General features: G+C 37.2%; 1 long non-coding RNA gene and 3 other non-coding genes across 4 annotated transcripts; all 4 read left to right on the forward strand.

Annotated features, from left to right (window-relative positions):
• Window positions 1-449: 449 nt before the first annotated feature.
• Window positions 450-1372, forward strand: LOC130099804 (uncharacterized). Its single transcript, XR_008808461.1, has 4 exons — window positions 450-518; window positions 781-997; window positions 1070-1132; window positions 1225-1372. It is a non-coding gene; the product is annotated as an uncharacterized LOC130099804 (long non-coding RNA).
• An 18525-nt stretch (window positions 1373-19897) lies between these two features.
• Window positions 19898-20016, forward strand: LOC130100097 (5S ribosomal RNA). Its single transcript, XR_008808740.1, has one exon. It is a non-coding gene; the product is annotated as a 5S ribosomal RNA (ribosomal RNA).
• Window positions 20017-20190: 174 nt separating this feature from the next.
• Window positions 20191-20309, forward strand: LOC130099851 (5S ribosomal RNA). Its single transcript, XR_008808502.1, has one exon. It is a non-coding gene; the product is annotated as a 5S ribosomal RNA (ribosomal RNA).
• A 61-nt stretch (window positions 20310-20370) lies between these two features.
• Window positions 20371-20489, forward strand: LOC130099862 (5S ribosomal RNA). The gene has a single exon (XR_008808513.1). It is a non-coding gene; the product is annotated as a 5S ribosomal RNA (ribosomal RNA).
• The last annotated feature ends 3601 nt before the right edge of the window (window positions 20490-24090 follow it).

Raw genomic sequence — 24090 nt, forward strand, 5'->3', positions numbered from 1 at the left:
ACAGAGTAAATGCGTACGTTTTTTTTAATTACATTTTAGATATGCTTGCCTTTCTTTTGTTAATTTGCAAAGTTGAACAATTGTCTTTTTGAGCATGTGGCATGACTCGACAAGCATTTACTTTTCTCTACATCAGTTTCTTAAGAATACAGTGCAATGTATATTGACAAGAAATATTTAGGCCTCTTGTTTTATAAGGTGTAATCCTTCTGGAGCCAAAAGAACTCTTTCCCAAGTCAAAATGAAACACAAAAACATTCTCCAAAAAGGTAATATTTTATTTTAACTGTTGTAAGATCAATGTCTTAAGTTACTTTTACAGTATTCTTCCTATATAGCTAATAGAAAGAAGGCTGAGGCTCGTCTAACTGGCGGGGGTCCACCTCCACCTCCTCTCACCCCATCTGAGGAGTTGGCTCTCTCACCTAATAAAGGTCGCCCTGTGGTTGATGGTATTCCAGAGGGAACTTCGTCAGACTTAGCTACCTCCCACAACAACTCAAGTGACTTGGTACAATGTAGGTATACCATATTAGTACTTATGATTATTTAGCATACGTTTGGACAAAACGATCATTAACTCTTGTCATTAGGAAGAAGGCTAAATGCTTCCCAAATGCAGTCATTGTTTCACTTGTGCATTGTGCATACATATTCTATTTCACAGCATATGCTGTATACAGTAATCTGTTTTTTTATTCTTGCATGTTCCTAATGCCTTTATTCAGTGTCTGTCATACTTAAGTAATTTACACATTGAGTATCTTTTTTTTCTTGCAGTTGCTGATGGACGCATTGTATTATTGGATCCTCCTGAAACCACACAGTCTGTCACAATTGTTAGTGATGCATTTTAAGAACCAGTTGCTTTTAGATCTTTCACTTTGTCTGCCAGACAAAGTAACCTTGCATATTTCCACTCTAGGATGATGATGATGATGATGAAGAGACCACATCTGCTGTGACAGAATTAGAAAGTGCTGGGAGACCCACAGAGGTATGATGCATATACTGGACAATGCATAGCTTTTTAGATGGAGTGAAAAATGTGTAATTTGTCCTGTGACAGAATCTAGCTGGGGATGTACATGCAGATGATGGTCCATCTACCTCTACACATAATCTTAGCAGTGTAAGAACTTGTCCCTTTTTGTCCTTATTTACATAATGTTACTATGTGGCAGATTTTCTTCTTTAACCATCTTATTTACTTTGCCTTCCTAGTTGTCTGCAAAGGAGCTGTATAAGGTCCATCTATTAAGGCAAATTAAAAAAACTGACATGGAAATGGACCTTATACAGCTTCAGCTAGAGGAGAAAAGGCTGGCCATTAAAAAGGACAAACTTGAAATAGAACTACTGGAGCATCGCCTTAAGGTGAGAATCATATGTGAACATGAATCTGTTATTTCTTTTTGTGTGTGTATAAAGCAATAAATACAAATCTGTCATGTCTCTTTTATTTCAGGACATAAAGAAATAGAACACATTAAATAAAGGGATTTATGACAAATCATGTCTCTAAGCCTTCTGCCATCTCTGTGGTCTGCCAGATTCATTGGGTGTTGTTCTAGGTCATCTTCATCAGGACAGGGGGATGCCTCTCTCCTCTTATTGTGGCAATGTTGTGAAGTACCACACCAGCAACTGTGATGTCACATGCCCTATTTGGAGTGACCCTGAGCCCACGCAGACACTGAAACCTCGCCTTCAGAATGCCTATTGTCATCTCCACCTTGGCCCGTGTTCTGCTGTGAGACCGGTTGAAGCGTGTCTGTGGTCCGGGCTCAGGATCAGGGTAGGGTGTCATCATATAGGGGAGGCAAGGGTATCCTCTGTCCCCCAGCAAGTAACCATAGAAGTGTCCTGTAATGTTTGAGGTGTTTTGTAAATGTAATAAAGACTACAAGCATTTGTCTAACAAAACGTACCCTGTTGAAATTTGTTGCACAGAGATGACTCTCTAAATATTCGGGCGTCATGTACAGACCCAGGCCATTTTTCCTCAACATTAGTGATGAGGTGGGTTGCATCACATATTACCTGTGGAGAACAATAAGTTTATTAGGCCTATTTGTAACACCAATATTAAGGAGCCAAAATATAGCTACCTGCACGTTGATGCTATGCACAGACTTCCTATTAACATAGTCTCCCTCATTGATAGATGGAGCTTTAATAGGAATGTGGGTGCCATCAATGCACCCAATCACGTTTGGGAACCCTGAAATTAAGATTAATTACAAATTTAGGAAGTCTGTGTAGCCTTTATGTGTGTGCAGTCAAAATAAACCTATTAAGAAATGTAATTTAATTGAAGTAGATGACAGAATTTCTGAGAGCAAACCTGCAACCCTGTAGAATTCTTCTTTAATAAAGCGCACAGGTTTATGGCCAGGGAACTGTACAAAAGTGTGTAGAAACCGTTTCAGTGCCATGCATACTGTACGAACGGCTCTACACACTGTTGCCTTTCCCACATGCTCTGCATCGCCCACATTGTAGAGAAAACTCCCCGTAGCGAAAAAGCGCAGAGCAATACAAAGAATTTGTTCGGCGCTAAGCGCTGACCCGCGGTTTGTCACATTTGAGATGTGTGGTTTTAGTAGGTTTGTTAAATAAATTAACGACTCCCTAGAAAAACGATAGCACTCCTGCAAATATTCGTTAGGATAAGAAAATACATCGATACGTGGTCTTATCACCCTCTCACGGCGGAAAAACCCTCGTATAATCTGTGGCTCTACGTCCACAGGATCCTCATCAAAAGGGCACGCCATGCTCGGAAACCTCTCTAAAACAAACTAACCCTGCAACATAACCTACTCCGGAGCAGGTTATCCTCAGAGAGTCAGTTGCTATGGTTACTTACATAACCCGAAAGTTACCTCCGTTTTTGGAACCGAAAGCAGAGGTTATCCGCTTACTTACTCCTAAACTTACCAGGGTAAGTCACATAACCTGCTTTCTGGAATACACCCCTGGTCTTTGTCTTGTTGAGTCCCACCACAGAAAACACTCTCTCCGCATCAGCATTTGAATGTGACCATCTTTGCTATGGTGGCAAGCCTCGGGAACAGGCCTACACCTGTCACCTGTGAAGAATGAGCCAAGAACACAGTGGAAATAAGCTCTCAAGTAGTGTTGTTTTTGTTTTGTTTTATTTCTTTTTGCCGTTGATAGATAAGGATAGGTTGATACATAATTTATTCTGTCTATTAAGACAAAATGCATGCATCTATATGATCCTTTGTATATACAGTATATCCTATAGACACACACACATAATTTTAAAGCACTATAGAGGCATGATTTTATCTAAATAGAACAAATTGATTGATATCAACCTACAGCATACTTAAAAAAAACCTTAAAAAAAAACTATTTCCACTGTGTTCTTGGTAAAGAATAATTCTTGCCTTATGTTTTAGGCTAGCCATTTCAGCCCAGAAGCTCTCCATCTCAATTTCCTCTGGGACCTGCAGGTGTGGTATTGGTGTAGTCTGGTATTCCAGGAACTCGTCACTGAGTTGGTTATACTCCTGAGGCCCATGGTAGGGGAGCAGGTTGGGAAACCTAATTTAAGAAAGCGGTTTATATATATATATATATATATATATATATTAGGGGTGGAACGGTACATGTATTCGTATCGAACCGAAACGGTACGGGCGTCACGGTTCGGTGCACGAATTTACACGGAGAATACACGGTATAAAAATAAATAAAACTGTAATGCGGAACTACTGTTAGATACGCGGGTTCTTTAGGGACACATAATCTGTACCATCGGCTTAGCTCTGAACGCGCGTTCACTTCAAACGTTGGCTTTATACGCGCGTCCTATTCGCTTTGGACTAGCGTCGAACTAGGCGCGAATTTGACGCTCTATTCGCGTTTGGTGTGACCGTGACCGCATAATGGACAGGCTGCGATGTCAAGATTGCAATGCTGGAGTGTGTGTGTGTGTGTGTGTGTGTGAGAGAGAGAGCGAGAGAGAGAGGCGCGCGGGCGTGATCGACCTGTGTGTGTGTGTGTGTGTGTGAGAGAGAGAGAGAGAGAGAGAGAGGCGCGCGATCGAACAGTGGAAACATAAAAAACATACTCCGTCATTTTGTTCATACAGATCATTAAACCTGCAAAGTGTTTACTTATATTTGTGTACACTCGCAACAAAACACAACATTGTGCTTTTGTCACACTGTAAACTCTTGTCAAACTGTAACCTACAACTGTCACCCAACCAAAATCACACACACACACACACACACACACACACACACTGACACACTGTTTTAAAAGCAAAACATATTTATCCAACTCCATTTCAAAACAGTCTGTTGGTCCCATCTTTTGGACATTCGACATATTGCATTGGTTTTCATTTCTTGTCCTCGGAGCACTAATCTTACACATTCAACATTGATTAAAAAAAGAAAATCCGAATGTGTAATGGTATTATTTTATACAGAAATCAATTATTTATAATTCAGATGAGAATAATGTTACATTGTCAATTAATAATGTTAATTTAAATTAAGGAAACAAATATATTGATCTGAAATATAGCAAAATAATTTTAAATTAATTCAGGTACAATTACCAAACATATCGCAAGGTCTTTTTGTCTTTTTATTAATTTAATTAATAAACTAATTATATAAAACAATTGTCAGTGCACTACAAATAAACTGGTTCTATGCCTTTATTAATAAAACTTATTTAAAAAATACAATGCCTTCTGCATTTTTGTTTTGCTTTTCACTCCATTGTACCGAAATCGTACCGAACCGTGATGTCTGAACCGAGGTATGAACCGAACCGTGACTTCTGTGTACCGTTCCACCCCTAATATATATATATATATATATATATATATATATATATATGGTCATCAACCAAAAGGAGCAAATAAGATCTTTTTTTTAAAAAGTAGCCACTTAGGAATGGCTCATGTGCTTAGAGTCGAAATTCTGGTGTTAATGTCTTTGTATTAAATTCAGGGTATTTAATGTCAGATAACAAGCATAAATTCCTGAAAAAATAACCTAGCCTCTCAACAAAGTAAAGGGCATCTTCTATACCGCATTCCAACCTCTGCCGAAAATCAACAAACTTTGCGTGCTTGAGCAGTGGCTCTTGTAGGGGCAGCTTTTTTAGAGCAAAGTCCACAGCATTGGTCAGAAACGCCATGGCAGCTTCATGGAATTGCTCCATCTGCTCTGGCGTGATGTCTCCATCATCCAGTAGCTTGTTGAGCTTCACCCTGGTGGTGAATCCAATATTCAGCTTTCTTCCTGTCACCGATACAACAAATCATGTTAACAGAAATGCTGTGTCATGCTGATCATACAACAGCATGACACTAGGCATGAAGTCCAATGTTTTTAGGCTAACCAGAAAGTCAGTGTTAATGGAAGATGTGGATCAATGGATGGATCCTTTAACACTGAGCTTCTGGTTAGCCCAAAAAACTAGGACAACTTTACCAGGCTAAGGCTAGGTACAAGGCAAAGCATGACATGGGGTTCCCCTGTAGTCTGATCTCATCACTTGTAAAATTAGAAGAATTAAAAATAATGATAGTTAATGATCAAACACTGACCTGGCAAATGGTTTGCCTTTTCTTTAAAAAGCAAGAATTGTTTGTCTTCCTGCAGCGCTGTAGGCACCATGAACGTGGCGCACAGCTTGCGAATGAAGTTCATCATCTACAACACAGACATTTACAGGTATAAAACCAGGGCCGGCCCTGACCAATTTGCTGCCTTAGGCAAGATTTTACCTGGTGCCCCATGCATTACAGCCCATTTCACCCCATCATTGTGTTGGTGATTATTTAGTCATATATATATATATATATATATATATATATATATATATATAGCAAGAGCATTACACCTAGCATTCAAGTCAAGTCCCCTTTTTTTTTTTTACATAGTGCTTTTTAGCCTACAATACAGATTATTTCAAGGCAGCTTTACAGTGATAACAGGAAAATAATGCAACAAAGTTTGCTTCTCCTGTACAGCAGATCTAGAAGAAAATAGTGTCATAATCAAGCTTAAGTATGTTGGTCAGTGATGGTTTATTTTGTTGTAAAAAAAATATTAATTTATCTAATTTATATATAGCCGCTCTGGATAAAACAGTGATGTCATCGTCCAAATGTCATTCATGCACAAACTATTCATTGAGCACTAGCAAAAGTGTTTGTTTGGGAGTTGATGTCATGGCAGCAATCTTCCACTAAATTATGGCACGGTTCGTGTTTTCAACATGAATGAAACTGCGAAATGTCTTCTTTAATGTGAATTTTACATAAAACATAATAAACCTGTAGCCTACGGCTACAAATATCGTTAATAATTTTGGCAAAAAAAAAGAAACAAAAAAGCCATATATCCCCCTTAAAACTGCACAACTGTAAAGTAAAACATTAAATAATAAAAGTGATAGTAAATGCGTCTAAATAAGACTGACATGATTGTTACAAATCGCATTGTCTGGGGGCTCTGAAGAACTCAGAACCTACTGTTAGCATAAAGTTATAAGGTCAAATAACTGCCATTAAATTATAGTATCTTACTAACGTTAGTATGCAATTAGATAAACTGTTCATTCATTACATCACTTTACCTCTGTCTTTATCCCCTTGTATCCTCTTCTCTTCTTTTTGGCACTGTATCTATCGCAGGCTATAATGCTAATTTAAATGTGTCATGAAAATTCGGCCATCCGTCACAATGAGGTAACTTTCACCGTGTCTAGACCTGGCGCGAGCTGCCAGGCCCGTTTTTAGTGCTTGAGTGTGTTAAGCGCCCTCAAACGAAAGCAATGCTGTCTACATTGGATGCGGCACGGGGCGACGCTACACAACAAATGACCAACAGTAAACTGATCGCGCGCGCTCTGTTTCTGGCGCACTTCAAGCACTCGCTGGGCGGGGGAAGAGTGATGCGCCGGACTGGAGTCGGGGGACTTAGTTAAGTTTTTGTGAAGTTGTTTTGCTTTATTTTGTAGTATTTCGAATTAATGGTTTTAAAATAGTAAAAAAAAAAAAAAAAAATTCACTCGTTCACTCATTTTGGCGCCCCTATTGAGTGGTGGCGCCCTTAGCATTTGCCTATACCGCCTATGCCCTGTATAAAACAGTGGGTGAAATTTGCATAAGCTCCCAGAAGCAGCAAAAAAAAAAAAAAAACACAACACAGCAGAAGCATATCCCACCCTCCCATTGTACCTCATCATGTAACAAAAATATTGAGGACCGTTCTCTCTGGAGCAGAAGGTTGAATGAGGTGAATACTGGTAGGGTGGCCTGGAAGAAAAGTAAGTACACCTCCGTCATGGGGTCAGAGAACGCCTTCTGAAGTCTCCTGAACCTCGCCTGACTATCATCTTGAATAAAAAAATAAAAATAAAAAAAGGTTGTCAATATCACAAGTGTACAGTTAACAATTCTGTGATACTTGTAGTAGCTGCATAATGAAAATAGTATGAGGTATCATACTAGCAGATTTGAAGTAGCTGGCCAGAGGTTCATATAGCCTCAGAATCCGGGTCAGACAGCATTCCAGACTTAACCAACGAACGGAGACATCCGTTATAGGATAGTATAGGATCTCCATATACTCGAGCTCACAAAATTCTGTCACAGACATTTCATTTAAAAAAATATATTTATTCAAAAACATTTCAATATTATAATTGGTACTGTCAAAAGTGCATACCTGTCAAGTACCCCTTTCGGTTTGTGCTACCCTTGAACCAGTAGCCAATAATAATATAATAATAATAATTCATTACATTTATATAGCACTTTTCTAGGCAAAAACATTAAGAATTAACATTAAGACAATGTTAAGATGCAGATGTGAGAGAAACGACGAGGAAAATGAAGATACAGGAATGGAAATACAAGAGGTGATGGGAGTTACAACAATTGAGAGTTTAAATGATTCACAAAGGCAGACTCAAGGACAGGAAGATAAACAAGATGAAGAGGAAGAGGAGAACACTAAAATAGATGAGAATGAAGAAAAGAATGAGGATGGAGAACAAGGAATGGAGATGGGAATAGGAGCGAAAAAAGAGGATGTAAACTTGATTGATTTTTCTAAGGAACAGGACGATGTGGACACTAATGGACTGGACTATGGAAAAGGACAAGGAAAGGAAAAAGCGGAGGAGAAGGGAATAAAGATACTGACTGAGGTAAGAGGAGCAGACAATGGAGGGGGAATTCGTGGAATGGAAAACAAAGGAAAAGAGAGACTGAATAGAGGTGTTAAAGCAAAAAAAGGGGGCCTAGACATTCAACAGGTTCTTAAAAAGCAGAAGATAAGAAGAGGAGAGCTAAAGGAAAGGCTGGAGAGAAGGAAAAAATAATGAAACGGTTTGAATGGTGGTTTTTTGCCTATTCAATCTTTTCTTTGATGGGCTCCATAAGTATTATATCACTGAACGCTAGAGGATTATCCAAATGTCAAAAGTTTGAAAGATTAATGTGTCTGACCAAACAATGTGATGTGATATGTTTACAAGAAACGAAATGGGAAGATAAAATAAGTGATGAAATAAGAAAATTATGGAACGGAGAAATATATAGTAATTGTGATATGGAAAGAAAGAGAGGGGTAGCAATTTTAATAAGAAAAGGGATTTTTGAAGAAGTACATTTAGATTATAAAGATACAAATGGAAGAACAATAATTGTTAATTTTTTGTGTAATGGAAAAGAAATGAAAGTGTGTAACATACATGCACCAAATGATGAAAGAGAAAAATTTAAATTTTATAAGGATATGAATGAGTTAATAGGGAAACATGAAAACATTATAGTGTTAGGTGACTTTAATACTGTAATACAGAGAATTGATGTAGATGATTCAATGGGATTTAGAAGAGATAGAGGGAGGAATGAAATACACAATATAATGGAGAAATATAATATGGTGGATGTGTTGAGAGAGAGGAATGGTATGAAAAGAGAATATTCAAGAAGACAAATTGTGGACAGAGTTCTAAAGCAAAGTAGAATAGACTTATTTTTATGTAAGAAAAGGGAAGCTTTTTATGTCACAAAGGCTTCGTACAAAAATTATAGTGAGAGTGATCATGATTTTTTATGGATATCAATGAATTTTGATGAGGTTGATAAAGGACCGGGGGTGTGGGTACTAAATACAGAACTTCTAAAAAATGAAATATACAGAATGGAAATAGAAAGCATAATAATACATAGTGTTAATGATGAAATGTATGACATGGAAAAAGGGTATTGGTGGGATATTCTAAAAAATAGAATAAAACAATTCTCAGTGGATTATTCAAAAAAGTTGCAAAAAGCCAAAAAGGTGAAAGAAAATAAGATAAAAAAAAGAGTGGGAAGAAGAAATGAGGAAAGTAAGTGAGAATGATGGGAATATTGATAAGATAATAGAATTACAGGAAGAATTAAAGAAAATAGAAGAAGAGAAGTGCAAAGGAGCAATAATAAGAAGTAGGGCAAAAGACATTGTAGAAGGAGAAAAAAGTACAAAATATTTTTATGATTTAGAAAAAACAAGACAGAGAGCGGATATAACAAAAAGTATTAAAACACAAGATGGGAGGATTGTAGAAGATAAAATAGGAATTTTGAAAGAAATCAGAGAATTCTATAAGGATTTATTTACTGAAAATGAGGTCGTTTTAGAAGAAGAAGATTTTTTACTAAGTAAAATACAGGTTAAAGTTAATGAGGGAGACAAGGAATTGTATGAGAGTGAGATAACGGAATTAGAAATAGAAATGGCAATTGATCAATTGAAAAATGCTAAAAGTCCTGGAATAGATGGATTACCAGTTGAATTTTATAAGACTTTTAAAGCTGTTTTATGTCCAATTTTAAACGAAATATTTATAGATATTTTTAGAAAAGGGAATCTAACTAATAGTATGAAGAAAGGTATGGTGAAAATAATTTACAAGAGAAAAGGGGATAAGAGAGAACTGAAAAACTACAGACCACTAAGCATGCTGAATACAGATTACACAAAATATTAGCCAAAATTTGAGCCAATCGACTGAAAATAGTAGTACCAAATATAATTACAACAAATCAAGCATATGCTGTTTTAAAAAGAGATATTACTGATGTCATTAACAATATTAGAGATATGATATGGTACATGAAGGAGGAGAAAGAAACAGGATATATAATAAGTGTGGATTTAGAAAAGGCTTTTGATAGAGTTGAACACAAATACTTGATGCATGTTATGGAGAGATTTGGGTTTGGGGAGAATTTTTTAAAATGGATAAAATGTCTATATACAGATATAAGTAGTTGTGTGAAAGTGAATGGTTTTTTAACTAAAGATTTTAAAATAACAAGATCAATCAGACAAGGGTGTCCTTTGTCAGCATTATTATATACAATAGTATCCGAAGCTTTAGGACTGGCAAAAGAACAGGAAAAGAACATACAAGGAATACGCATAAAAGGAGAAGAATCAGAACAAAAAATATTTCAATATGCAGATGACACGACTTTGTTTGTAAAAGATATTAAAAGTATGGATAAAGCAATGGAAGTTTTAGAAAGTTATTGTAAAGGAACAGGGGCAAAAGTTAATAAAGAAAAAACCACATACATGAAAATTGGATTACCAAATGATTTACATAATAAAATGCAATTTAAGGAAGAGAAGAAGAATATGAAAATTTTAGGTATAAGGGTTGGAGAAAATGAAAATGAAATAAGGGAAGTGGTATGGGAGGAGGTTTTAAAAGGAATGGAAAAGAGATTACATTTCTGGAAATTAAGAGGTTTATTTTTAAAAGGGAAGGTTTTAGTTATTAATTCTTTATTTTTATCAAAAATGTGGTATGTATTAGGTTCTGTGAGTTTGCCTATATGGGTGTATAAAAAAATTAAAGCTATTGTTTTAAAAATTTTATGGGAGGGGAAACCATCGAAAATTGCATATGACACTTTACAGTTTTTTTCAATTGTTTACACGCAATTTTGAAAACCGGGTTCTTTTTTTCAAAATGTAATCACAATTATCCAAACACCACACTCAATTGGCATAATTCCTAGATTGTTTGCAAAATGACACACTTCTGTCAAAACATACACACTTCAGACAAAAGATATACACATATTTGTGAAAATGCTATTAGTTTTCATTTAACCAACACAGTCCTCAATGATCAGACACTATTGCAACCAGTTTCACACTGCTGTGATAAATAAAAAACACATTTGTAAAAAAACTATTTTTAGGAAATAGCATGTGCTAGATTTTTGGCCAGACATTGTTATGTAAGGGATAATTTAGATGAAAAAAAATTGTGACAAACAAACAACATTCTTCATGATTAGTTTGAGATATAGGGAGAATGTACACTAATAGGCCTACTATAAACTTGCCAAGCACTGCACAACACTGATTTCTGCAGACTCATATTTCAAGTATTTATTTACAGTATTTCTAACCATAATCAGTTACAGTAATCAACCAACAATGAAATCAATGAAAAAAATAAAATCTGTAGACAAATAAAAATTACTGCATGAAGTACATACAGTTTGACTCTGGAGAAAAACTACTGTAAAAGCAACAAGAATACTGTAACTATTCAGTTACAGTATCAACCAGAGATTTGGTTGAACTCTTTGTCCAGCTTCCATCGTTGTCAGTCCATGGTTGATAACATGGTCAATAAGTGTTGCACGGATTTCTTGAGTCAAATTTGGTCCTCGTCTTCTTTGTTCAGGTTCTATCAACTCTACAAGTCCTTCTCTACCTCTTCCTCTACCTAGGCCTCTTCCTCTATCCCCTTCTTCTCCTCTTCCTCTACCTGGGCCTCCTCCTCTACCTCCTTCACCTCTTCCTCTACCTCCTTCACCTCTTCCTCTACCTAGGCCTCTTTCTCTATCCCCTTCTTCTCCTTTTCCTCTACCTGGGCCTCCTCCTCTACCTCCTTCACCTCTTCCTCTACCTAAGCCTCTTCCTCTATCTCCTTCTTCTCCTCTTCCTCTACCTGGGGCTCCTCCTCTACCCCCTTCACCTCTTCCTCTACCTCCTTCACCTCTTCCTCTACCTAAGCCTCTTCCTCTATCTCCTTCTTCTCCTCTTCCTCTACCTGGGGCTCCTCCTCTACCTCCTTCACCTCTACCTCCTTCTCCTCCTCCTCTACCTCCTTCACCTCTTCCTCTACCTCCTTCACCTCTTCCTCTACCTCCTTCTCCTCCTCCTCTACCTCCTTCACCTCTTCCTCTACCTCCTTCACCTCTTCCTCTACCTCCTTCACCTCTTCCTCTACCTCCTTCTCCTCCTCCTCTACCTCGTTCACCTCTTCCTCTACCTCCTTCTCCTCTTCCTCTACCTCCTTCATCTCCTCTTTCAGCTCCCCCTTTTATTCTCACTCTTCTTCTTCTTCTTCTTCTTCTTCTTCTTCGTCTAGCTCCTTCCATTTTTGTTGAAGACAGGTGAACTCACCTGCTGCCTTTTATAGCACACCTGAGTGCTGCGTTTTCAAATTAGCACATGTGTGCTTCCACGCCTGATGGATGTGCATATCCAATTCATTCATTAGTGTGGTCAATGGCAAACCGGGGCTTTGTAATGACAAGGAAGTAACCTCACAATCCTTATCTGTGTCTAAGGTGTGAAAATGTGTGTAGAGTTTTACAAATCACTGTGTGTAATGTTTTGCAAAAAGGGTGAAGCTGACAACGTGCTTACACTTGTGCAAATCTAGACTGGTGTTTTGCTCCTTGAGTGTAAGGTTTTGCTAATAGTGGGAAAGTTTTAATTTTAGTGTGTAAGCAATTGAAAAAAACTGTAATTGGAAAGGTGGAGGAAGGAGGGTTAGGACTAATAGATCCATTAATAAGAATGAAAAGTATAAGAATAAAAACTGTTAATAAATACTGGAAACATGGGAAATATGCGTGGAAGGGTGTAATGAACTATTTTTTAAATAAATGTGGAAAAATGGGAGATGATGTTTTATGGATGAAGCTAAAAGAAAACATGATGAACTGAATACCAGAGTTTTATAAAGAGGTTGTAAAAGCATGGGGTGATTTTAAAAAGCATGTTGTTTGTACGTCTTTTACCAGGGAAGAGATTCTAAGACAACCATTGTTTTTAAATAATCAAATTAAAAAGGGAGAGGAGACCATTTTTTATAAAAAATGGTTTTATGCGGGGATAAAGCAAATAAAGGACATATTGTATGAAGTGATACCTGGTTTTGTACCAGTGCAAGTAATAAGAGACGCAATTGTGGAAAATTATGAAAATGAAACTAAAACAGTCTTAGAAAAACAATACAAACAAATGAAAGAAGTAATACCGGAAGAATGGATAAATGTTTTAGAAGGTACGGAAGAAACAAAATGTAATGATGGAATGATGATTCATTTTAAAAGTAATGACAAACAACATGCTTTTAAAGATGGTATTTTAAAGATGTTTTATTCTTGTTTATGTAAAGATGTTTTTATCACACCAAGAGCAGAAGGATATTGGCAAAGATTATATCCAGGCATGGAAATTAAGAAAACAAGGCAAAATCTAAGAGCTTGGTGGAAAAGCCCTATTTTAGAAAACTTTGATTATATTTTAAGGCATAATTGTTTACTAAGTGAAATGAGACTGTGTAAAATTGGGATGGCGAGTGATGCAAGATGCAAGGTATGCAAGAGGGAAGATGAAGGTTTGCTACATCTTTTTTTTATATGCACAGGGTTAAAATGTTTTATAAAAAAATTAAAAGAAATGTCAAGTAAATTGGGGGTAGAACAAAGATGTATTAATGAAGAATGGGAAACAATGTTGTTATTTGGTTTTAAAGGTAATGTTAAGAATGAGTGTTTTTTAAATCTGATATTAACCATTGCTAGATTTGTAATTTGGAGTAGAAGAAACATGGTCAAACAAAAGAAAACAAGAATACCTGTGTGCAAACTTTTTAAGGTAAAGATGTGTTTTATTTTAAATGTTTTATTTGATTATTGTAATATGAATCAAGAGAAAGATGTTTTTGTCAAAAAATTTGTAAATGATAACCCATTTATTGAAATGACATGGTTTCGTTTTAATGTTTTGTTGCCAGAATGTGATTCAGACTGTTTTTAAATGTATTAACATGTTTAAAAAAAAAAAAAAAAAAAAAAAAAGCACGCCCGATCTCGTCTGATCTCGGAAGCTAAGCAGGGTCGGGCCTGGTTAGTACTTGGATGGGAGACCGCCTGGGAATACCAGGTGCTGTAAGCTTTTTAGTTTACTTCACTAATGTTCTAACCTTTTAAATAGCCCGATTTTGGCAGCAATTTTCGCTTACGGCCATACCACCTTGAGCGTGTGCAACGAGAGTGTGGAATCTTGAGCTGATCCTTCCAAGTGGTTGAGTTGATTAGAGAAACGTTTTTTTTTAAGTAAAGTCCTCGTTTTTGTTGACCCTTTTCCCCACTGCAGCAACTGCTGTTTGGGGGGGGGGGGGGGGGGGGTTGTTTAAGTTTGGTTTGATAGTTTGAATGGAGCACATGGTGGGAGACAATGGAGTACACCAAATGGAGCTAGTGTCTAAAAAGAACAGCGGGAATCGTGCCATGATGGAGGAAAAGAGGTTTGAAAAGAACTTAACAGTGAGTGTGGAAATTGTTGGTGAGGAGAAGATCACAATGATGGAGTTACTCAGAGGAATTAATGAAGTTTGTGGAGCGGTAAATGGATGTCGGTTTAAAGGAGATAAAAAGTACGAGATTACGATGAATCATATTAAAGGTAAAGAAAAACTGATTGATGGGTTTAAAATCAAAAACTGTCAAATTTTGTCAAGAGACTTGAGCAATGACGAGCTTGTTGTTTCATTCATGAATCTTCCGGTGTATATCACGGATGAGGACATTCATGGAAAACTAAATGGATGGGGTGTCAAAGCAACAACGCCAATCAAGAGGAGACGTTGGCCAGGAACAGAAATTGCAGATGGGACACGCTTCTGTAAAGTTAGGTTCTCTGACACTGTTCAATCATTGCCGTATTCAACTAAGTTTGAAACTCTAGAAGGAGCTGAGTACTTTAGAGTGATTCATAACAGACAAGTAAAAGTGTGTCGTATTTGCATTCAGCCTGGACATGTATTGAGAGACTGCCCTGAGTTTACTTGTTACAAGTGTGATAAACAAGACATTATGCTAGAGAATGCAAAGAGCTGGGTGACATACAGTATGGTGATGTGATGGAGGTTACAGTTTTGTCCAGTGGGGCAAATGAGGAAGAGAGCAGACCCATGCAAGAAGAGACAATGGGAAGTACCTTTGATAATATTGAAAGCCAGGAATTGCATCAAGGTCAGATGGAACACACAGCTCAAGCAGAGGGTGGCGTCCCCATCATCCAGAAAGTGGGACCAGCAGTAGCCTGGTGCCTAACGGGAAATAAAAAAAAGGACAGGCATGTGAGTAAAACGGCCATTGTAAATGAGACCCCACAAACTTCAGGTTTAGCTAAGACTGATTCTAAACATAATGAAACTGATGGTGATGATGATGAGGATGATGATGGTGATGATGATGATGATGATGATGATGATGAATTTGTTGTTGCTGCTGCTGCTGTCGCTGCTGCTGTTGATGGGCATGATGATGATGATGATGATGATGATGAGGAAGAGTATGATGAACATGATTTATATGAGGAACTGACTTGTGAAAATTCGCAATTGCGTGTTAGGAAAAAAAGATTGCTAAATGACAAGGGGGAAAAAGGGAACATGAAGAAAAAGAAATGAGGTTCATCTTTTTTCTTTTAACTTCACACTATCTGCTGCCATGATTAAAGTTGCATCCTTAAATGTTAATGGACTTGGTAATATGTGTAAATTTGAAAAGATCTTAATAGCTGTGAAAGCTTATATTTATTGCTTTCAAGAAACAAACTGGGATAACAATAAAATGAGAGAGGTGAGGAAAAAATGGCCTCATCATGTTTTTGTGAGTCATGGCAGTAGAAGATCTTGTGGAGTTGCTTGTCTGATTAAAAGCAATGCTGTAGAAAATGTTAAGGAGGTGTATGCTGATAGTGATGGAAGAGTTTTAATTATAGATTTTGAGTATCAAAATTGTGTTTTCAAGTTGATTAATGTTTATGCACCAAATAATGAAAAAGATAGGAGAGGTTTTTTTGAGCAGTTAAGAAGACTATGTACGGATAATTGTATTTGTGTGGGTGATTTTAATGTTTGGTGTAGTAGAATGGATGCGGCAAATGATATGAGTTATAAAAGAGACTCGTCAAGGAATGAATTATTACACTTAATGAATGAAGAAAATATGGTAGATTTTTGGAGGTTAGAAAACCCTGATAAAAGAGAATACTCTCGGAGACAAGTTGTGCTCAATAACCTTAAACAAAGTAGAATTGATCTCTGCTGGGTAAAGCAGGATATAGTCCAGTATATGAAAAATGTGATATATAGGTTTACAGCATATAGTGACCATGCTGTTCTAGAATTTCAAGTGGGTAAAATAATGCAACAAAAAGGTGGGGGGCTTTGGTGTTTAAATGCAAGCTTGTTAAGTGATGTAAATTATAAGGTTAAAATCTATGATTGTATAAAATCTGAATTGATGAAACATTTAGATTCTGAAAATGTATGTGTAAGATGGGAGATTTTAAAACAGAAAATGAAGATCTTGAGTATTAGGTATGCAAAAGGGAAAAATGGTATAGAGAGGAGAGATTACAAAGAAATGCAAAAGAGATTTTCTTTAGAATTGGAACAAATAAGCAGTAATCCAAATTATGACTTGACAAACTATTTAAAAATTAAATCAGATTTGGGGAAATATGAGGAAAAAAAATGTAAAGGGGCAATTATAAGAAGCAGGGCGAAGTATGCTTTAGAAGGTGAGAAATGCACGTCCTTCTTTTTAAATATGGAAAAGCAAAATCAGGGAAGAAACTTTATTACTGAGTTAGAAGATGGAAAAGGGGGAAAAGTGAGTGATTTGGTAGGGATTTTAGATACTGTTGAATCCTTTTATAGGACTCTCTTTAAGAAAGAGGGGGTACATATAGAGAGTATGGGAGAAGTGCTGAGTAGAGTTAAAGCCAGATTATCGGATATAGATAGGATTTTTTGTGATAATGATATATCGGTGCATGAAATCAATGAGGCAATCTCTAGTCTGAACACTAATAAAAGTCCAGGCTCAGATGGCCTAACTGGAGAGTTTTATAGAACCTTTAAGGATGTTCTAGCACCAATATTGTTAGAGCTATATCAGTTTATGGAGGAAAAGCAGGTAATGCCAGAGACAATGGCGGCTGGGGTATTAACTATTCTTTTTAAAAATAAAGGGAGTAGATTAAGTTTAGAAAACTATAGACCAATTAGCCTCTTAAATACTGACTATAAAATGTTGGCAAAAATACTAGCAAATCGGCTAAAGAAAGTAATTGTGAGTATTGTTGCCCCAACACAGGCTTACAGTATACCCGGGAGAGATATTGCAGATATTATAAGTACAATTAGGGATGTGGTTTTCCATATGAAGAAAGAAGGAGGTATATTTTTAAGTGTGGATTTAAACAAAGCTTTTGATAGGGTGGAACACCTTTTTTTAGAAAAGACTTTGGAAACGTTTGGTTTTGGCAGTAAATTTAGATCATGGATAAGGTTGCTGTATATTAGTGCATGCAGTGTAGTTAAGTGCAATGGTGTGTTAACGGATGTTTTTAGTATTGAGAGATCGATAAGGCAGGGTTGCCCTTTGTCTGCCCTGCTATATTGTATCACTGTTGAGCCATTGGCAACCCTGATAAAGGCAGATAAAGGTTTAAAACCTATAAATTTAGCAGGTGATGGTGTCAGTCTAATTCATCAGTATGCTGATGATACTACATTTACCGTGAGGGATATAGACAGTATAAAAAGGATAGTGGAGCACATGAAAACATATGGTAGAGCGGCAGGGGCAAAGATTAATGTTGAGAAGTCTGAAATTATGTTCTTTGGAGAAACTAAAATATCTGACTGTGGTATCCCTTTTAAAAACGTTAAAGATTACATCAAAGTTCTGGGGGTGAATATAGGTGTTGAGGATATTAAAGCGAGGGATGTTACTTGGTCTAAAATTCTACAAAAAATAAGGCGAACTGTGAATTACTGGAAATTAAGAGGTCTTACACTGAAAGGGAAAGTGACTGTTGTCAATGTATTATTAATGACAAGATTTGGTCATACATTGGGTGTGTTAGACATGCCAGACTGGGTTTTAAAAGAGGCAAACTCTATTGTTTCAGATTTCTTGTGGAGGGGGAAAAATGTTAGAATTTCAAAAAGGGTTTTGATAGCAGATAATAAGGAGGGAGGCTTAAAATTGGTGGATTTGAAGGTGAGGAGGGAAGCGCTAAGACTTAAAATTGTTAAGAAATATCTATATAGCAAAGAAATATATGGTTGGAAATTTTGCATGAGGGATTGTTTGGAGAAATTTGGGGCTTGTAGTCAAAGTAATCTGTTTATGTGTTTAAGAGAGTCTATGATAAAAGATGTGCCACAATTCTATAGAGAAGTCCTCCAAGCGTGGGCTAAATTTCTACCTCAAGTGTATTACAAGTGTGATATGCTTGAATTAGTGCTAAATCAACCAGTGTTTTTGAACCCGAAGATAACAGATAAGGGACATATGTTGGAAAACAAAAATTTTATGAAAGTTGGACTATACCAGATAAAAGATTATGTGAATGAAGTAGTTCCAGGTTTTCTGCCCTCCCAGGCAATCTTGGATATTGAAATGGAAGGAAATGGTAAAATGAGGAAAGATACAGTTATTAATGTTTTTGGGAAAATTAAGAATAGTATTCCAAAATCTTGGATTGCCTTAATAGACAAACAAGTGGATAAAACAAAAGAGTATAGGTTTCCTGAAATGTATATTGAGCAGAATGGTTGTAAAGTGGAATTGGCAAAGATGCAATTAAAAGGGTTCTATAGGATTATGCTGAAAAAAGAAATTAAAAGGCCTACAGCAGAAATTTATTGGAGAAATGTCTATCCAGAGATCAAGCTAGATACGTTGTGGAATAATTTACATGTTAGATATAATTCAATAGAATGTGAACAGAATGATTTCATGCTTCGGCATAACAGAGTGTATACAAAAGAGGTCCTGCATCAGATTGACAAAAGTATTGGGAGAGAATGTGATGTATGTAATGAAGAAGTTGAGACTTTAATGCATTTATATGTAGAATGTCAAGGTCTTGAAGAGTACCATGAGTTGTTAAAACAACTTGTGAGGGAAAATTGGGAGAAAATACAATTTGTGGACAAGGAGTGGAGTAAGATTTTTCTGTTTGGTATGGTAAAGGAAAAGAATATAAAAGGGAATCTGTGTCTATTAAATATGATACTAAGCTATGCAAGGTATGCAGTAAGGTTGAGGAGAAATGTAGCCTACTTTGAAAAAAGAAAGGAAAATGTGTGGTGTCTTTTCAAAGCCTTGTTAAAACAACACATAAGAATGATTTATTCGTGTAGGAATATTGATTTTTGTGCTTTGTTTGTTGATGGAAGCAAATTTATTTCTGTTACAACATTGAATGAACTTGTGTTTAATTTTTGAGAAGTCAATTAATAGAAGACTGCTGAAAATGTAATGTTGAAATTTATGTTGTATTTACTGTAACTTTTTGTAATAAAAAAAAAAAAAAAAAAAAAAAAAAACACGCCCGATCTCGTCTGATCTCGGAAGCTAAGCAGGGTCGGGCCTGGTTAGTACTTGGATGGGAGACGGCCTGGGAATACCAGGTGCTGTAAGCTTTTTAGTTGACTTCACTAATGTTCTAACCTTTTAAATAGCCCGATTTTGGCAGCAGTTTTTGCTTACGGCCATACCACCTTGCGCACGCCCGATCTCGTCTGATCTCGGAAGCTAAGCAGGGTCGGGCCTGGTTAGTACTTGGATGGGAGACCGCCTGGGAATACCAGGTGCTGTAAGCTTTTTTGTAAAAAAAAAAAAAAAAAAAAAAAGAGTCACTGAGCTTCTTCAAAAAGCTGGACATTGTCTCTTTGTTTCTTCAAAAAGCCTGAAATAGTCTCTCTGAGTTTCTTCAGAAACCCTGAAAGAGTCTCTTAAATTTTTCTTCAAAAAGCCCGATTTTGGCAGCAGATTTCGCTTACGGCCATACCACTTTGAGCACGCCCGATCTCGTCTGATCTCGGAAGCTAAGCAAGGTCGGGCCTGGTTAGTACTTGGATGGGAGACCGCCTGGGAATACCAGGTGCTGTAAGCTTTATTGTTTACTTCACTAATGTTCTAACCTTTCAAATAGCCAGATTTTGGCAGTAGATTTCGCTTACGGCCATACCACTTTGAGCACGCCCGATCTCGTCTGATCTCGGAAGCTAAGCAAGGTCGGGCCTGGTTAGTACTTGGATGGGAGACCGCCTGGGAATACCAGGTGCTGTAAGCTTTATTGTTTACTTCACTAATGTTCTAACCTTTCAAATAGCCCGATTTTGGCAGCAGATTTCGCTTACGGCCATACCACCTTGGTAGCGCTAGCGAGCTGAACAGGAAGTCAGTAGATTCCGTGCAGGAAAGTCCGGAAAGTTTGTTTGGAGAAATCCTTTCTTTTATTTAAATTTTTTTTCTGATTTGGGACTGGAATATAATTTAAGAAATTTATAAGTTGGTGTGGGGTTTCTCCCCAAACAGCACGCTGCTGTTTGGGGTGATTCTGGTGGTGGAGTTACACGCGAGGAGCTACGGGCAAAATGGAGGCAAACAAAGAGAAGGACAAGGGGCCGGTGAGGAGAATGGAAGATGGAAACAAAGAAACAGGTCGAAGTTATGAGAAGAAACTAACAGTGATGGTAGAGATTGTTGGAAATGAAAGAATTACGATGATGGAATTATTGCGGAAAGTAAAAGAAGAGTGTGGTGAAGTCATTGGTTGCAGATATAAAAATCCCAAGGAGTACGAATTGACCATGAAGGAGGAGAAAGGAAAGAAGAAGTTGCTTGATGGAATAAAAATCCGAAGTGGGAGCATACTGGCAAAGGAGATAAATAACTGTGAGACTGTGGTTTCTTTTTTGAACCTACCCACGTACATCACGGACGAGGAGATAATAAAGAAGCTGACTGGGGAGTTACACCAGCGTCGACACTTAAAAGGAGGATGTGGCCAGGGACTGGAATTGCTGATGGGACGAGGTTCCTGAAAGTCAAGTTTACGGAGAAGGTAAAATCGCTTCCGTACTCGACAAAATTTGAAACAGTGGGTGGAACAGAGCACTTTCGAGTATTGCACGACAGGCAAGTAAAGGTGTGTCGCCTGTGCATACAGCCAGGACACATTGTCAAAGAGTGTCCGAATTTCAGGTGCTATAAGTGCGGTGGACAAGGGCATTATGCACGGGAGTGCAACGAAGGGAACTGCACTGTGTGCTGGAAGAAGAACGACCTGTGTGTGTGTAACAGTGAAGAAGATGACGACAGAGAGGAGGCTGGAGACTCTATTGACCTGTATGGCGAAGTGGGAGAGACCCAAATATCAAGTGGTGAGGATGGAGGTGAGGAGTGGAGCGAGCTGGAAGGCATTCTGGAAGCAGGAGGATCTGAAAAAAGTAGCGGAGAGCGGAATAACGCAAGAGCTGGGATGGATAACGAAATCTCAACCAGCGGTGGTGGGAGAGACAAGAAGGATGAGAGCAAAAGTCAACATGAAAGAGGATTGAGAAAAGAAGGAGCGTCGGCGGGAGTACAAGGTGGAAAAGGAGAAGGAGAAGGGGAAGAAGAGATGATTGTACAGGAGGCTATCTTGGTGGACATAATGGACTCAACAGGGACAAAAGAAACTGTCTCAAATGTGCTTAAGAGGAAAAAAGGGGAAGGTGGAGAAGGCAACGCAAAAAAGTAAGACGTTAATCTAATCAAGAGACATGTTTATGTTTATGTTATTATTTTCTATTATTTTCATAATGAGTGAAGTATTAAGCATTGCATGCTTGAACTGTAATGGTTTGAGGGATATGGACAAGTTTAAACAAGTGATGAGTGTTGTGAATGCACAAGTAGTATGTCTGCAAGAGACGCACTGGACAGATGATATAATGGGCGATATAAAGAGGATTTGGGACAAAGAAATATATGTTAATCATGGCACACAAAAAGCCCGTGGAGTAGCGGTGTTGATTAGAGAAGGGTGGATGTGCAATATAAAACAAATACAAAATGATGGTGAGGGGAGGGTATTAGGGATTGATTTTACACTTCAAAATGATAAATTTAGACTAGTTAACGTGTATGCTCCAAATGTGGAAACGGAAAGAAAAGAGGTTTTTATGATGTTGAAGCCTTTATGTATTGAGAAGTGTATAATGGTGGGTGATTTTAATGTGAAATGTACTAGATTAGACATGGCTAAAAATATGGTGTTTAAAGAAGATACTTCTAGGAAATGTTTAAAAGGTTTAATGCAGAGTAAAGATATGGTAGATGCCTGGAGGGAGGAAAACCCTTTTAAGAGAGAATTTTCAAGGAGGCAAATGGTGATGGGTGAATTAAAGCAAAGTAGAATAGATCTATGTCTGGTTAAAAGGGACATTTTACAAAATATAAAGAGTGTATGTTATAATTTTAAAGGTATAAGTGACCATGCAGTAATGACAGTCAAATTAGGGGGAAACTCAAAAATAAAAGGTGGGGGTACGTGGTGTTTAAATTCTGCCTTATTGAGGGAAGATGCGTACAGAAGAAGAATAGAGAAATGTATTAAGGATGAAATGGAAAACTACTTATACGAAGAAAATATATGTAAATGGTGGGGTATATTAAAAAAGGAAATAAAAAGAGTAAGTATTAGATACTCTAAACAGAGGAATTACATGAGAAAATGCAAACTAGGCAATATGTATAGGTTATTGGAGGAAGAAGCCGGGAAAATTGAAAATAATCCTGAATATACAAAGGAACATTATTGTCAGATAAAAGCAGAAATTGAGGTGTGTGAAAAAGAAAAATGTGAAGGTGCAAAAATAAGAAGTAGGGCACAATATGTTTTAGAAGGAGAGAGATGTACAAAATATTTTATGAATTTAGAGAAGAAAAAACAGGGGAGAAAGTTCATTACGGAGTTGGAAAATGGAGAAGGGGGGAAAGTTACGGATTATGTAGAAATAATAGAAAGGGTAGAAGAGTTTTATAGTAATTTATTTAAGAAAGGGAATGTAAAACAAGATGATATAGATAAGGTATTAGATCATGTAAATATAAGTCTTAAGGATGGGGATAGGGAGTTGTGTGAGGGAGACATAACTCTAGAAAGACAAAGCCAAATAAAAGCCCAGGAGCGGATGGTTTAACACATGAATTTTATCAAACTTTTATGAAAATTTTGGCACCGATATTGTTGAGAATGTATACGGAGATGGAGGACAAAAAAGAAGTGCCAAAATCTATGTGTACAGGGATGATAACGATTCTTTATAAAAATAAAGGGAGTCCGCTCAAATTAGAAAATTATAGGCCTCTAAGTCTTTTAAACACAGAGTATAAAATTTTAACAAAGATTTTAGCAAACAGACTAAAGAAAGTAATAGGGACCATAATAGCACCAAATCAGGCCTATAGCATCCCAGGAAGGGATATAACCGACACAGTTTGCACAGTAAGGGATGTTGTGTGCAGGATGGGGGAGGATGGGGAAGGTGGAATAATTTTATGTGTAGATCTAAACAAGGCATTCGATAGAGTGGAACACGACTTTTTAGAACAAACAATGAGGAGATTTGGGTTCGGGAATAGAATGCTGGGATGGATAAGTCTGTTATACAGTAAAGCCCAAAGTTGTGTGAAGGTAAATGGAGTTTTAACAGACCCTTTTCCGCTCGAGAGATCAGTGAGACAAGGATGTCCGATGTCTGCATTGCTATACTCAATCTCGGTTGAACCGTTAGCGATAATGGTACGAGCAGATAAAAAGATAAGGGGCATTAAAATTCCAAACAGTTGTGAGAGTGTGATACACCAATATGCGGATGACACGACATTTACGATTAGGGATGTAG

This window comes from Rhinichthys klamathensis, unplaced genomic scaffold, assembly GCF_029890125.1.
Source record: "Rhinichthys klamathensis goyatoka isolate OS25496 unplaced genomic scaffold, OSU_Roscu_1.1 h1tg000236l_1, whole genome shotgun sequence".
Lineage (NCBI taxonomy): Eukaryota > Metazoa > Chordata > Actinopteri > Cypriniformes > Leuciscidae > Rhinichthys > Rhinichthys klamathensis.